The sequence below is a fragment of the Tachypleus tridentatus genome, chromosome 13 (assembly GCF_004210375.1).
Source record: "Tachypleus tridentatus isolate NWPU-2018 chromosome 13, ASM421037v1, whole genome shotgun sequence".
Classification (NCBI taxonomy): Eukaryota; Metazoa; Arthropoda; class Merostomata; order Xiphosura; family Limulidae; genus Tachypleus; species Tachypleus tridentatus.
Genome location: NC_134837.1, coordinates 236,925,493 through 236,943,576, shown reverse-complemented (window position 1 = coordinate 236,943,576; position 18,084 = coordinate 236,925,493). Strand labels below are relative to the sequence as shown.

The 18,084-nt window shown below is 33.6% G+C and overlaps 1 long non-coding RNA gene across 1 annotated transcript in view; it reads left to right on the top strand.

Moving 5' to 3' along the window:
* The window catches only part of LOC143237606 (uncharacterized), a 31,204-nt gene extending 14,543 nt beyond the window's left edge, over positions 1-16,661 (top strand). Inside the window, exon 3 of the long non-coding RNA XR_013020160.1 lies at positions 16,261-16,661. This is a non-coding gene — a long non-coding RNA (uncharacterized LOC143237606). The remainder of the gene's footprint in view (positions 1-16,260) is intronic.
* The last annotated feature ends 1,423 nt before the right edge of the window (positions 16,662-18,084 follow it).

The window sequence follows — 18,084 nt, the reverse complement described above, 5'->3', positions numbered from 1 at the left end:
ATTACTATCGGTCATGAATAAAATGCAAGTATTAATATCAAATATGAGATAAAAAACATAAATTTAAAGAGTCTCCGGAACTTTGCATATAACTATTTTATTATCATAATTGATATTCTTATAAAGTACATATTGTAACCGACCGTATAAAAACTCATTATTCGTTGTCGAGTCAGTTCTCTCATATTACAGCTTTAAGATCTAAATGTTAACATTTCAATGTTCATTTTCTTAAAGGTTTTGCTTGAAACCATGAGTACCACTTGATCATTACAATTTTTTCTGTAATGCTGTCGGTAAATTTTGCAAGTGTTAATTCAGGTAAATGCTTAGATCGAGATCGCACAACTATTATATTTTCCAAAACCTTCGAAAACACATTGAGTAAAGAAGCAGGCCTATAATTAGTAAGTGCCTGAATTTTAATAAACAGGAATTACATTTCACAGTTAAGACATTTTAATTGATGTTTTTAAAGTACGACATTTCAGTCCTCCTATCGTATTTCCCCTTTTCTATCTCTTCGTAATTAATTTTAGTATTGGTATTTGGATTTGGCAAATATAGTAATATAAGGTTTACAGCTACGTTCATAACGGTGTATGTGTTGTTGTTTTGAATTAAGCACAAAGCTACACAATGGGCTGTCTGTACTCTGCCCACCACGGGTATCGAAACCAGGGTTTTAGCGTGGTAAGTCCGCAGAAATACTGCTGAGCTACTGAAGGGGGGGGGCTAGTAAAGGTGTAATGTAATGTGTTTTATAATATGTGTTTGTTATCTTATGTTTATTAAATGGAAAAAAGTATTACACATATATATTGATTTTAGTTGTAATATGGATAATATTACAGAACTATTTCTCAATTTTGCTCTAAAATGGTTCAGCGATAAATTTGCGGATTTTAACGCAAAAACCAGATTTTAATACCCATGATGGGTACAGCACAGATAGCCTATTATGTAGCTTTGTGCTTGACTACAAACAAAAGTCGTTAATTTAATAAAGATTACACAGTACCTCGCTTTTTAAACATCATTTCTTCGATTTTATTGTGCTAAACTAGATTTTGTTTTCTAAATTATTGAGATTCCGTTCACTCATTTCTTCAATTCAATGATAGATATTTTCATTTTCATCATGAGATTTTAGACCGTGGCTTTTTTAATTATTAAATGGATTCCCTGCGTACTCTATAAACTACCGACAAGCAATCTATATTTTAGTCCACATTACACGTATTCCTTATCTTATTTATCATAAAATATTTGATTTAGCGTATTGGATAACCCAACTGTTCCAGATAATATAATTCATCAAACATGCACAGATACCTTTCGTATCATTGCAAAAAATTATAATAAATAAAATAATCTTCATTATTTTTTTATTCTTAGTTTTCAAGACCTATCTGCAACTGTTCATTGATATAGCTATTAATCTTATTAATTATAATTTCTACTTTCGTCCATGTTTTAATCACAGTTTATCATCACGTTCCATTGGAATACTCTAGACCTTTCAATTTTTTACCAGTTCTTTTGTATTAAATGTCACCTAACTTTTACTTCATGTTTAAAATCTGTTTGCTAACAGAAAACTGCTTAAGTGTGAAAGATTGGTTGTATTATAATTTCACTTGATTTCACTTCATTTGTTAATTTCTCTTCCATTATCCTTTCATTGCCTGTTTCTACTGGCTCACAAAACACATGCTTTCTTTTTTCCTAAATTTTGTGCTCCCTTGTGGCACAGAGGTATGTCTACGGACTTATAACGCTAAAATCCACGTTTCGGTACCCGTTATAGGCAGAGTACAGAGAGCCAATTATGTTGTTTTTGCTTAATTTCAAATAGACAATTATAAATTGTAAAATATATTAAATTTTAAGAGTTGAAATTAAAAATGAAAATAATCCTTACATTGAAACGAATAAAATTACAACTATAACAAGGGTTTAGATTTCTATCATTCCCATACAAAAGTTTCTCTTTACGAACCGACACTGATTTAACAGCACACAACAAGGTGTGCTAACTTGGTATACAATATATAAAGCTAAGCTTGTCTTCTTTGTTCACACCTTTCAGCCATCTATTCTTTACACGTTTCACATTTCTTGATTGATCATCACCAAATGTGATACAGGATGACACGAGGAAGAACATGACGGGGTTGGGGTTAGATTCTCTCACTTTATTATAAATAAATGTCAATATTTATGTATTTGTTCCTCATACGTTTCCACGGTTCTTGATCAATCAGCACTCAACATGATAAGGTGATACAGGATGACATGAGGAAGGTAAAGAGGGAGATTGAACACCTTATCTAATTACTTATTGATAATTTTGAAAATAGTACATCTTTCAATTCAATATTGATACCTTTATGTATTTTTACTACACTTTTAATGTTTATTATATTTTAAAAAGAAGCATAATTTCCCATCATTTGTTAAAACGAGTTTTTATTTCCAGCTAGTCATCTGTATAGTAATGAGTTGCTCGAAAAATAACTGATATTCTTCAAATGTTTGGAAACTTTAAAGTCCATTACCAACTCTTGTGCTTACTTAGACAGCAACTGATTGCACGGATAATAACGGATACGTTTCAAACATTTAGAACCTTTAAATTGTGCGTTAGCAACATTTATAAAAGCTGCAAAGTCCAAGTATGATCTTTGATTTTGGAAGGCACAAAAGTTCTGTGTCTGGAATTTGAAATATTTGACGTGGCAGTCGTTCAGAACTTCCTTGGAAACAATAAGGCGGAGAACTACAGTGAACTTGTGAACAGAATGCTCTCGCTTTTCGCTCAGGTGCAACATGAGCATCAAGCTTCATTTTTGAACAGTCACCTTGATAAGTTCCCTGACAATTTGTGGGTTGTGAGTGACGAACAAGGAGAACGATTCCACCAAGACCTAAAGGTCATGGAAAAACGCTACCAAGAGCGCTGGGACAAAAGTATGATGGCTGACTACTGCTGGAGAATTAAACGAGATTGTCCAGATGAAGTGTACAAACGCAAAAGTTACAAACGCAAATTCCTACCTGAATAAAATACACAAACAAATTGATAAGCTATTCCTATAGTTTACTATAATAACGAAAAATTAAAAAATAAATAAAAATGTCAAATTGCATAAAATCTGTAGCTTGCAGACAAAAACCGACTTCAGATTTGAAATCAACACACTCAAATTGACTATAGAAAGGTCTTTTTTTAAATGCAACAAAATGAGTGTTCCCCAGTGTTATCCTTATATTGAAACGAATAAAATTACAACTATAACAAGGGTTTAGATTTCTATCATTCCCATACAAAAGTTTCTCTTTACGAACCGACACTGATTTAACAGCACACAACAAGGTGTGCTAACTTGGTATACAATATATAAAGCTAAGCTTGTCTTCTTTGTTCGCACCTTTCAGCCATCTATTCTTTACACGTTTCACATTTCTTGATTGATCATCACCAAATGTGATACAGGATGACACGAGGAAGAACATGACGGGGTTGGGGTTAGATTCTCTCACTTTATTATAAATAAATGTCAATATTTATGTATTTGTTCCTCATACGTTTCCACGGTTCTTGATCAATCAGCACTCAACATGATAAGGTGATACAGGATGACATGAGGAAGGTAAAGAGGGAGATTGAACACCTTATCTAATTACTTATTGATAATTTTGAAAATAGTACATCTTTCAATTCAATATTGATACCTTTATGTATTTTTACTACACTTTTAATGTTTATTATATTTTAAAAAGAAGCATAATTTCCCATCATTTGTTAAAACGAGTTTTTATTTCCAGCTAGTCATCTGTATAGTAATGAGTTGCTCGAAAAATAACTGATATTCTTCAAATGTTTGGAAACTTTACCATTACCAACTCTTGTGCTTACTTAGACAGCAACTGATTGCACGGATAATAACGGATACGTTTCAAACATTTAGAACCTTTAAATTGTGCGTTAGCAACATTTATAAAAGCTGCAAAGTCCAAGTATGATCTTTGATTTTGGAAGGCACAAAAGTTCTGTGTCTGGAATTTGAAATATTTGACGAGTGATATTTGAAGAAAGCTAAAAAAAATTGAGCACTAAAAATGTTACTCAAGTTTGAAAAACCTCATTCAGGTAAAAAATATCGCCACTGACCAGAGGAGTTGTAGTTACATACTTCATTAACATTCTAGAACAAAATGGAAAGGAGTCTGTCTCTAGAAGTTGTAAATATGAGCAGATTAATTTATTTATAAAAGGACGAGGCAAAATCTTGAAAACCTATCACAAACGAATAGAGGGGAGGGTCTTGTGTTAAAAGCCCTTAAGAAGTCCTCATTGTACCTTCACTCAAAAAGATTATACTTAAGAAAAATATTCTATGTCACTGATTCGGATGCTTATTATAAAACAGATTTTTTTAGCCTCATCATGTCGTCGTAGTCAATGTCATACTCTATCTGACAGTAGCCCTGCGATGTAACGTTTCACTGCAAAAGGATCGATTGTAAATCAGTCTTGTTCACAACAAATTCTCTTTTTCAGAACACTTTCGATAAATAATGTAGGCAATGGTCACCCGAGAGCGATTTCAACTCTTTGTATAGCAGAGAGAATAGTTAACTAAGCTTTATCCTTAATATTTGTAATGTTTAGCAACGCTTATTTGTTTGTTTTTGAATTTCGCGCAAAGCTACACGAGGGTTATCTGCGCTAGCCGTCACTAATTTAGCAGTGTAAGACTAGAGGGAAGGAAGCTAGTCATCACCACCCACCGACAACTCTTGAGCTACTCTTTTACCAACAAAGAGCGAGATTGGCCGTCCTATTATAACGCCCCCACGGCTGAAAGGGCGAGCATGTTTGGTGCGACGTACCCGCGACCCTCAGATAACGAGTCGAGCGCCTTGACCACCTGGTCATGACGGGCCTGTTTATCAATGTTTAATGACTCAGATTTCAAGCATTTTTCTCTAAACATCAAGTCTAAGTTTAGAATAGCAGTCAAAAATTATGTAAAAGCAGCGATGTTGAAAATGTACAACGTTTTTAATTAATTTATTCAAGTTATTTACGATCTAAACAATTATTTTAAGTAAAACAAAATAAATATTTTTATATGATAAGGACGGCGGCTTAAAAACTAAAAGTAGGCATAAAAGGTTAAATGGTTCAGTCTTAGACCAAACATCTTGACAAAGTTTCTTCAGACCCAGGAACGTACCAAGATTTCGACTACTTCATACCACGCACAAGCAAACTAAAGAAACAAAAATCTAGTCCAACTGCATCGTACAATTTGACAAACGGTCGACCGAAATTTTCGTGATCCCAATTTATTCAGCCATCTTTCTCGTGAAAGCAGTCATTGGTTTCGAGATTAAATTGGAAGCTTATAAGCTTCTAGCTTACAAATCTCCTTCAACATCAAACCCACATCACTTATCTTGTTAAAAGTTCTAGAAGATACTACTAGCTTTAAAACACTTCTTTTTGTTAGAGTGTTCACTATCGTATGCATAGCTTTTACTTAACGTTGCTCAGGATAGTACTGAAGTTTTGTTCCAGAACCCATTGCTCTCTTAATGTGCTGGGAGATGTTTTCTCTGCTATCACGGATAAACAATAATAATTTTTTTGAAATGTTTTGTCCTTTGTCTCTGCTTTATCCCGAAGCCTTGCTATATAAATATCCTTTGTCAGAAAGAATTAAGATGTATTTCTGGACTATAAGCTTACGTACTGAGAAATTGCACTGTCATATATGGTTATAATTTCGTAATGAACCAAATAAATAAGTACTGAGCATTTCGTCTCATTTCACAACTGCGGCAGTACGTCACTGTACTAGCAAATGGAGATTATTTTGACTGAATTAAATTAACTATTCATAGCTTTTAAAGTGTCTTTAAAGATAGTGTTTTACCTAGGAAAGTAAAGAATCATTAAAGCATTGAACAAGAGCTGTTGCAAAGAAGGAGTACATTATTTAAGAGTTTACAAAATCTTCAGCTTTAAGAAATAATGTACTACCTTTAAGGTTTATTTTTCTAAATAAGCTCAGCGTAAGAAAAATAATTGCTTCCTAAATGTTTTTATGATTACAATAAACATTTTATTACACAATAATATGCAGTTAAAATTCTAGCTGTCGTTTAATAGCGTTACAAAATCATTATAATGAAATAATTTCATTTGTAAAAAACTGTTTTCAACTCATTTTAGTGTACATATATATGTGTGAGTGTGCGCGCGTATAAATATTTCTATATAGATATTTCTTCTTTTAAATAAGATTTCTTTGAGCAATATGATTTTTTAACACCTAACCTACATAAAAGCAAGTATATGCCACGCCATGCTTAATTTCTCGAAATAGAAGTCATAAAAGTCAAAATTCTTGATAGAATAGTTCGATTACTGTCAGCCCACTACGATTTTAGTTATGGAGCTGCAAGGGATTGTGAAAGGGTGACATGAAACCTTGTAAGTGCAGTGAATGTTGTTATAATAAGCCTAAAGTTAAGATGTAGTGTGGGATCACCTAGTATAGAGTCAAATGCATACAATTTATCATGAAAGTAAAAATCGTTTCCTAATTAAGCTATTTTCTGTTATATCACCATCATTTTAAATAAAAAAATAAACGTCTTTAATCAATACAGACTCTAAATTAATTATCAAAGAAATATCTTTCAAGTTTTGTTGTATATACATTTCATTTTATATTTTCAGTACATAAACTACGAGTAATATTAGGTAAAACTTTTGTTTGTAAGCAACGTAACATAAAAGCCATTGTTAAAACGAAGTGTAACTAAAACGCACTGAATTTTTCTATAGATTAATCTAAATGATTTTCAATAATAATAATTCTATGAATAGTCACGTACTCACTTCATTAATTATCTTAATTTTGGTCTTTTCACAAATGAATTTATCAATGTTTCACTATCTCAACTACATTTTTGTAATTTCTCTGCTGATCGAGCTTAAGTTTGCAAAATTTATTTATTTCAGTTAGCTACGAAACAAAATGTGAGGTTAGGATATACTAAGGGTAAGGGGTGGTATTAGTTTCTTCATCATTTTTGACAGGCTGTACGCTAGTTTCTTATAATAATGTAAAGTTAATTTTTTATGTGAACTTCATTCATTTTGGGTTGTTTTACATGTTTATTTTTTCAAAATACTTTAAATAATTGTACTTTGTTATACGTCTCTCGGCAAAGTGATTACACGGTTGTCCAGCGATGTAAAAACAACTCTTATCCATCACTTAAAGATGCTGGTATATGCTTAATGATTAGTAGTATAACTTTGTTTAGAGCACTAGCAATTACGAAGTGTTCTTAAGCCTAGTCGAACTTGCCTTATGAAGCCTGAATAATGAAAATACAAATCAACTAGATCACGTTTTGTTTAGAACCATCCTGGTTTAACAGAATAAAACTAATTTCATGCTTGAGTGCGTGAAACTCTGGTGTTATTTCAACCCATCAAGGGAAACATTGCCTTCCGTGTAACAAGCAATGTACTAAATATTACCTAAAACATAAAAGTAATGGTATCATTCCTGATAGCTAAGGACATTTTGTGATAAAGATCACATTTTGGTGAAGTATTTATGGTCTAAACGATATGAATAGAAATCATTTTCCGTACCATGAGGTACTGTTTTATTGGATATTTAATCATATTCCTAAGAAAGAATTTACCACCATCCTCTAGACCAGGTTTTTACTTTTTAAAATTTAGCTGAACAAATGTAAGTGAATTAACATATGTATTTATGTTAATATAAAACATGAGAGTATGTTACTTTAGATCTGTAACAGGCTTACGAATATCTAATAGTTTAATTTTAGGTTTGACTTTCGCGCAAATTTCCACGAATGCAATGAGTGGTAGCCATCTTTAATTTAGTAGTTCTAGACTATAGTGTAGACGGTTAGTCGACACAAGCCATCGTCATCTCTTAGGCTATTCTTTTACCAACAAATAGTAGGATTTGCTGTACAAAGTAACGCCTGAAAAGCCGAAAGGGTGAGCATATTTGGTGACGGAGATTCGAACCTGCGAGCCTTAAATTGCAAATTAACCACCAGGTCACGACAGGCCGAAGTAATATTAGACAGAACTGATATGTGTGGAAATTGTTTTTGAATTTTGCGCAAAGTTACACGAGGGATGTCAGCACTAGTCGTCCCTAATTTAGCAGTGTAATACTAGAGGGAAGGCAACTAATCATTACCACCCACCGCCAACTCTTGGGCTACATAAACGCCCCCACGACTGAAAGGGTGAACGTGTGTGATAGGACGGTGATTCGAACCCGCGACCCTCAGATTACGAGTTGAGCTCCTTAACTACCTGGCCATGCCGTGTGGAAATTAAGATATATTGTAGTAAAAAAAGCATCACTCATAAAAACGGTAGAAAGATATATATACAGTCATGTGATAAAGTTAGAACACCCTATGAAAGCCTGTGTATTTTTCTAACATTTTTGGATATATAGATATTTAATCTCAATTTTAACAATACCAAGAAATTATAGGAATATAACTGAACAATTAAAACTGAAGAAAAAACTTTTCAAGATCTTCTGTCAATGTAATTCTACAAAAATGTATATTCTAACTAAGGAAAAAGATAGGACACCCCCACATTTATTACCACTTAAAATTTGCTTGCTTCAGGATCATGTGAGACCATCTGTACGAAAATTAAAGCTGAAGCGGAACTGGACCGTGCAACACGATAATGATCTAAAACATACCAGTAAATCCACCAAGGACTTGCTGAAAACTAAGGAATGGAGAGTCCTGGAATGGCCGAGTCAAAGCCCAGATCTTAATCCCATTGAGATGCTGTGGGGTGACTTCAAATGGGCTGTACATGCAAGAAACCCCTCAAACATCTCACAGCTGACAGAATTCTGCATTGAGGAGTGGGGCAAACTTTCTTCAGACCGATGTCAGAGACTGGTAGATGGCTACAAGAAGCGTCTCACGACAGTTATTTCAGCCAGAGTGGGTAACACTAGCTATTAGGGGGTAGGTGTTCTATCTTTTTCCTCAGTTAGAAAATGCATTTTTGTAGAATTACATTTATAGAAGATCTTGAAAAGTCTTTTCTTCAGTTTTAATTGTTTAGTTATATTTCTATAATCTCTCAGTATTGTTGAAATTGAGATTAAATATCTATGTATCCAAAAATGTTACACAAATACACAGGCTTTCATAGGGTGTCCTAACTTTTTCACATGACTGTATATATGTATAACGAAGTAATGAAGACTTCAAAAGGTATAGGCTAAATATTCTTCAATAATATACTTTAACTGAAATTTGTTGTGATACATTAGTTTTCTAATACAACAAAAGAGTTCATAGTAATTTAAGTAACACCATGCTACTTAAAACTGAAACTTATAAGACGTTTAGAAGCTATAGATACCTATAATAATAGCCCTTGCTTTAAAATCGACTTTCCAAGGATAATATTTTTCCTGACGAGGCATGTTTACTCGTCGAAAGTTACCAACTTCTTCCAGCATTGCTTCTCTGCCGTACCATTGAGACGGCTGTTACCATGGGAACCATCATTTCATTACATCTACATTGTCTGTGTGGCGTAAGCTATACCTTGAGGCGAGACGTCTCATGAAATGTGTCATTAAAAACAAAAGTATAAATTGGGTGTGGTTTTTATCAGAATGCCTCACAATACAAACATTGAGAAATAAACCCAAACATTTGCGGAGCAGTCTATAACATGACTACATGAAACACGTGTATTCCGCTCACTTATAAAGTTTGGGTGCAATTCTTTCAAATCTCTAAAACTATAATATTTCATGTGAGCTTTGAACTTATTAAAAACAAAGAATTTATTTCATTTTCTCAGGTCAAACTGTCCATACGTTTATTGCAGACAATAAAACTTGTATACGTGTAAATTTATAGCGGAAATGTGTGCGGAAACGACATTTGTTTATAAAAGTTATTGCCTTTTATGGAATATCTTTGAAATAACTATTTATCGATACATATTTTATTTCTGCATTAAAAATTCCTCGTCTCTCTCTTTTATTGTGTACAAAACATCAGATAAACTGCATCGCTTGGACTCTCAGGTAATGGTATCTTGCCACATTGAAGTTACTATGGTAACGGAGAATGTTCTGTGTGTTTTCTAGAATGGGTGCTTGGTAAATACAAAATGCTACCTTGATAACAGATTTAATAATAATAGGCTATATAAAGAGAGATGGACGTTTAACTAATACGTTAGTTTTCGTGTGCCAAGCTTCACGTATTTATAGAAATATCCGTTTCTTCTGATTTTTTTTTAAATTGTTGAAAATGGTTTGACAGAAATATTTACTCAATGTTCTTTTTCCCCTATTTTGCGAATTGATCATTTTTTTCTTCTACCTTTATACTTGATGACAATGGTTTGTTATTCCTATTAATTTTTATAAGTTATAAATACAATGAGGATACAACAGTAAAATCATACAACAAAGCTAACTTAAAGAAGTCATGATCACATTTTGTTACTTATCGTATGATAAAAAAGAAGTAAAACAAGATCTTTAAGCGTTTTTACAATGACATTTACAGACATTCCCAAAACCTGTGACTGTTTTTACATAGATATTGTTATAAAAGGAAACATTGTAGAGTATTGTAAAGTTCTGATGATGTATTAAGGATAAATTTTACAAAACATTTCAATGAATAATCCGAGCCATACTTACATGGATGGGGCCACCGTTTACCTGATAAAATATATAGAAATGAATATAAACCCTATAGCCCGAGTTTTTCGAAAGGTGGACCTTTCTTCTACAGGGACACACTGGGAATTTACCCCCGAAAAATTGTTAATCTTTTGAAAGCGCTCAAGTTACAGGGTTTTTATTCGTTTCTATCAAGACTTATTGCACGAATGTGTTTTTCTAACATCACGATAAAATGTATCAATATTTTTCTATGTGTTGTTTAGGGCTTATTTGGAACAAGCTTTTAATCACGGAATTGGAGTCTTTATCACAACATATTTTCGTAAAATTAGGCCTGAGCACACTGTTCACAGTTTATTGCAAATATAAAGTACAAAATTATAGGTATTAAAGATTTTGTAAGATCAATATTACACATAAATTAACAGAATAATTATTAGAACGTTAGAGTTCTCCCTAATTAAGGGTTAAAATGTCTTTATTACACCTACTGTATATTTTTTGCCTTCACTAAAAGCACGTGTGAATTACCCTTTGACCGGTTCAATAAGAGTTTGATCGAAGGAAGGAAGAACAATATAAATAGACGTGTACTGTGACGGCTCTTTAACTTTTCATTTATTTTTATCTCTTAGAATCTCTGCTCAAAATGATTTTGTTTCTACGGTTGGGAACATGTATGATTTTCTTAGCATGTTTATCTACTGTTGATTGGTCTATTTTATAAATTCTGATATTTGATTGGTGTCCGGTCATTCGAATATCAATAACAAATCGTTTTATTTCTCAATTATAACGTTTTGAGATTTCACAGTTAATATCATAAACCACACTGTTTTAGTTTGTTTGTTTGTTTTTTAAATTTCGCACAAAGCTACTCGAGGGCTATCTATGCTAGCCGTCCCTAATTTAGCAGTGTAAGACTAGAAGGAAGGCAGCTAGTCATCACCATCCACCGCCAACTCTTGGGCTATTCTTTTACCAACGAAGCGTGGGATTGATCGTTACTTTATAACGTCCCCACGGCTGAAAGGGCGAACATGTTTGGCGCGACGGGGATGCGAACCCGCGACCCTCAGATTACGAGTCGCACGCCTTAACACGCTTGGCCATGCTGGGCCAACTGTTTTAGTTAACTTTGTGGTATGCTGAGTTGAAACCATATAATTGTCCCCAGTTGGCTAAAATTGAAATCATAAATTTCGAAAACTCATACAAGTCGAAGTGAGAATTATTTGTGAATGAGTATTTTTTTTTTCATAAACATCAGTTTCCATAAAGAAAGTAATCGAGAATACTTAGTGTCTTATCTCTAACAGAGTGACTTTGATAATATTGTCACAACTATTCTTCATTAGTAACAAATTCCTTTCATTAAAAACAAGAAAATTAGAAAATTATTGTTTAAATTATCTGAAAATTGAAGTATTATTCCGCTATCTCGAATATTCACTAAAATGAGGTTCAGCCACATGTTAAATAACACTGAATACCATGTTTTATATTTAGATCTAAACTTCGTCTATACATCACATTAGATTGCATAAACGGATTTAATAACCTTTATACTGAAAGCTATTTTGCAATGTAATGCTACAGGTTTATGTTACCAAGTTAACGAAGCTTGAAACAGATGTCAAAGTAACATATCATATATTTATATGTCAAGTTAACAATGGAAAATAGAAAAGCTTTAACTTCTCTTATATTGTGGTTACTTCTACTCTTAAGGGTAATGAGGTGATACTTAGGATGTTTATAACGTTATACATAATTCATCAATCTCACGATTGCAGTCTATTAAAGCATTACTCTGGTTCTAATATTGAAAACGAAGTTAACAAATCACTTTGTGTTACACACAACAACAACGAAATTATAAAAACCGGGCCCGGCATGGGCAGGTGGTTAAGGCACTCGACTCGTAATCTGAGGGACGCGGGTTCGATTCCCCGTCACACCAAACATGCTCATCTTTTCAGCCATGAGGGCGTTATAATGTGACGGTTAATTCCACTATTCATTGGTAAAAGAGTAACTAAAGAGTTGGCGGTGGGTGGTGATGACCAGCTACCTTCCCTCTAGTCTCACACTGCTGAATTACGGACGGCTAGCTTTGCGCGAAATTCGGAAACAATTCAATTAAGTTCAACCCTTTATGTGGGTTTGAGTGTAAAAATTCCGAAACAAACTCAAAACCACTGTTTTCACAAGCAACTCTGTACAAACTACATTATAAATATCGATATTTCTAGTTTAGCTAAGCTAATCTACTAACACCAACATATGCAGAAGGGGTGGACGATTAAAAAAAGTACAAAGTATTGCTGAAACACTTAATGCATAGAGACTCCTTTCTTTCATGGTTCTCCTATGAACACTTAATAACATTTCTCTATAGAAGAAAATATTGCTGAGAGCAAATATTATTCTGCAGTTATGTTAATGTACATGTTCCACCTTTTATTGAGAAATGTGAAAGATAAAAAGGACGAGTCCATATTACTGTGGAAAGATCGTGCTTGCAAAGAAATCCTTAAATATCTTTAAATATAAAACTGTGAACTACTTATCAATAACACATTAAAGTTTATACTTCTTTTAAATTTGTGAAATTACACTATTATAATTATTATAGGGCAACAATACAGTTTTGCAATTTATGTGCTACGTTTATTACTTACAATGACCAACTGTATTATTATCGTTCGTGAAGAGTCGTTAAATAACGTTTTTCACAGGTGCTGTGTATAATAATTTCCTATCTGTGTAAGATATGTACTGAGAGACAAACTAAAAATCAACCTGGCTATAAGAAAAGCTAATTAAATATACTTTTTCTACGTTCTTATTTACACAGAGTAAAATGCATCATTTCACCTGTTGGGTAATTTCGCTATTAACGAAACTTCTGTTCGCAATATAGATTACGTGTGCTCATTATGGATATGGATTTTGTAATGTTCATTATTTAAACACATAAAAGCATTAAACTTTCATCTATTATTATCATTACCCAATCACAATATAGCTCACCTGCAAGTTAAGATGTCTTCGTGTTTGTAAGCTTTTATTCTTTAGTTTATGTATTCGTAAAAGGTTTATTGTTTTGTTTCTGAATTTCGCGCAAATTTACACGAGGGCTATCTGCGCTTGCCATCCCTAATTTAGCAGCGTAAGACTAGAGAGAAGGTAGCTAGTCATCACCACCCACCCCCAACTGTTGGGCTACTCTTTTGCCAACGAATAGTGGGACTGACCATCACATTATAACGCTCCCACGACTGAAATGGCGAGCATGTTTGGTGTGACGGGGGTTCAAACCCGCGACATTCAAATTACAAGTCCAGCACCCTAACCACCTGGCCATGCCGTGCCAAAATTTGTATGATTCATTTTTATCTTATTATTTATAGCCATTGAGCATCAAATTTTATTTAGTATATAGTAAGATTTTTCTGTGTCAAGTTAAGCACAAAGTTATATAATGTGTTTTCCATGTTTTGCGCACCATGAGTATCGAAACCAGGTTCCTAGTTCGCAGATATTCTGCTGAGCCACTGAGGTAGGAGGTGGGAGGGATATAGAGTAACAGCTCTGAATGTTTAGGTTCTGAATCATGTTTTAGATGATGGATGTTGTTTTAGATGTTGTCATCTATAGTAATAGTAGAGGTGTCTAATATTATCTCAGTCAATGGATATTCAAGTCCAGTAACCTAACGGATAAAAAATATGAATATGAAAACTAGTGTCATAGTGATTGAATATCTATCTAAAATCTCAGTAAAAAATAATTTACTATTTGTTTCATCCAAATATTAGGTGTTAAACTTTCACACAATTTAATACATTCTCCAGATACTTTCGTATGTCACGCTACGCATTTTTTTTTACACCAAAGAGTGTGAGGGTTTTAATAATGAATGAAGGTTAGGAAAGTAACAAATTATTTGGCTCGGCATGGCCAAGCGTGCTAAGGCGTGCGACTTGTAATCTGAGGGTCGCGGGTTCGCATCCCCATCGCGTCAAACATGCTCGTCCTTTCAGCCGTGGGGGTGTTATAATGTGATGGTCAATCCCACTATTCGTTGGTAAAAGAGTAGCCCAAGAGTTGGCGGTGGGTTGTGATGACTAGCTGCCTTCCCTCTGGTCTTACACTGCTAAATTAGGGACGGCTAGCACAGATAGGCCTCGAGTAGCTTTGTGCAAAATTCAAAAACAAACAAACAAATTATTTTCACTCAGCATGGTGAATGAAACATTATATAAGTTATGTACACATAATATGAATATATAATGTAGTTTATTTCTCGTGGGGATACCTACATAAAATTACACTTAGTATTATTATGCGTATACATGTATCTGATTATTATTTTAATTGAAAACTCGAAAAAGTTATCAAGATAGAAACTGGCTACGCTAATAATTAAACATTAAGACTTAATGAAGCAAAATTAAAATTATCAGCGTGTAGAAAGAACTATGTATAAAATTGAATTAATTATATCAAAACTCTATTAAATATATAAACAAACAAGTGACAACTGCAGTCGATATGAAGTTGCAGTGGAACGGCGTGTATCAGAACTACATGTTATCATTGTTTGACGTTCAGAAGATGGCATGACGATACGAAAAACTAATCGCTTTTGAGAAAGGTATGTAATAGTCGTTTTCAATGAAAAATAGTCATACGCTTAGATAATAATGATGTGTTTAGATCACACCAAACAGGTTCGCTCTTTCAGCCGTGGGGGCGTTATAAAGTTACTATCAATCCCATTATTCGTTGATAAAAGAGTAGCACAAGAGTTGGCGGTAGGTGGTGATGACTAGCTGTCTTCCCTCTATTCGTACACTGCTAAATTAGGGACGGCTAGTACAGATAGTTCTCGTGTAGCTTTGCGCAAAATTCAAAATCAAACGAACTGATGCTCGAATAAGCTTATACAGAGTAGATAAACTAGCCTAGATGGAAAAAAAAAAGTATTTGTATTTTAATATCATCCAAACTTGGATGTGTAATAACTTACTCCATACAAATACGCAAAGGACGAAAAATTAGGTTTAACATTCCATTATGCAATTACATGGCATGAATTCATGCTTAGGCTAATACATCAGTAATCCTGCCGTTCGTATTTACTGTGGTACTACCGACAAATGATTTCACACGTATCTTGTTATACACTATCCTGGATGCCAATTATGAATCTTCTTTATTCTTAATGTTTATAATTAATGCTGCTAAACTTTACATGACAATGTTCAGTAGGGATGTTCAAGTCAACTGTGTTGAGATGTGATGTTGTTATGTAACGACAGCGTAGTTTGTGCTTTCTCAAAAGTTTAATCTACAAGAGTACATTAAATAGTACTTTAGTACCTTCGAAAGTTTAAATCTCCATCTTGAACGTTATTTGTTGTTAAATAAATGCACATAAAATGATAACGTCATTTTTTCTCTTCCCATCTGATAGAAACAATCTAGACAAACGTTGGAGACATGGAAACACCAGTTAAAGGAACTCATGACTGCAGTAACTTCTGTACAGATGTCAACTACTGCAGAGCTACTACCGCCAGGGTGTAGCAGAGAAAAAACTCACTCTTTCAGATGTAGCTTGGCTTTATCGCAGTAAAGGCTTTTACAATGTTGCTTTAATACTACAGTAGGTTTTGTTCAAGTTCAAAGTTTAAAAAAAGTATTATTTCATATAAATTGAGTCTTTCGAAGAACACTGATTGGAGGCCTAGTTTCAACAGCGTAAGTCTGCGCACTTACTTGCAATCGATTAGGTGTAATTGTATACCGTTCCTGTCAATCTATTTCAAATAGTTGCGTAATTGTAGATTATTAAAAATAAATGTTGTTCATTAATTATGATGTAGTTTTACTATTTATGTGTTGGAAAGAATACTTTTAAGTGTAGCAGCAACGTCTGTACATATTAATTGTTGCTTATGAAACATATTCATGGAATTATGAAAGCTATACAAAGCTGATATCGAAACCTGATTTTTAGTCTTGCGAGCCCACAGATTTCCCACATTTTAGTCTGTACCCTGGGATTTTTTCAATTAATGCGGAATTTTTTGCTTATTATTTTTATTTGAGTATGGGCTTGTTTTTTTTTAAGTTATAACAAACTAATATATATATATATATATATGTATAATAATATGAATAATTCTAATATTAATAATTACAATGTGAAACAATATGTTAAGCTATTAGCAGTGAGCTATCCGCTCCCATGATAAATGGTACCTACCTGCCTGTAGCAGCAATATAGTGTTACAAAGCAACAGGCATAAAATTTGTGGAAACAATCATGTTAACTGTAGATATTTACGCTACATCATCCTTTTTGTTTCATTATAAACGTTATCCATTTGGTTTTTAATACTCCAGCAGCTTTTGATGTTTAAACTGTAACTTTTAAAGTGCTATATTGCATACATATATCCTAGCCTAACTGATGAGTTCTTTAATAAAAAAAAAAAATTCCTCTTAGGCAGCGACACGTGGAAAACAGTTTCTATGAACATCAAGGAAGATTTATTAGAAAAGCAAACAATTTTTTCAGACACCTGCAGAGAGATGTGATTCAACATTCCACCTATCAAACAAAACCTTTTAAAACACATATAATGTGATATCTTATACATAATTATTATAAACAGCGTCTGTAACTTTATATTACTTAATTTAAACATTCAGTGTTTGGTTGGTCTTCTCCATACTCCATTAATCTCCACGAAGTAATATGGCATACTGTCCATAAAGTCATTGATGTAAACTACCGTAATTTCATCCAACCTTGTCACAAGAAGACACTGTAATATATCTATTTTGCTGAGTTAGGACTGTGGTTCGCAGTTTTTTGGCTCAGTTCTGCCCTACAGTTCTCAATGAAATTATAATCTGGAGATTTTTCTGGCCATGGCCATCTTGTAACGTCCTTCTGGTCGAGATAAGTTTGTACAATACACGTTCTGTTGACAATATTACTGTCATTCTGAAGCACACAACTGTTGTCAAACCTTGTCCTAGCACTTGGTGAAAATATAGTCTCAATGTGATGCCTGTAGGAAACGCCACTGACGTTTTCCTGGACGATATGAAGATAATTTTTCTACCATGATGAACATCTACCCAAACATGTACTGCACCATCTCCTGTGTGTTCCCTGTTAGAAAGATGGCATTTCCTCATCTATTCTCCAGACAAAAGACAAACACGAATCCTACCATCAGCTTTAATAAGCCGGAAGCTGGATTCGTCTTTAATAATGACGTGA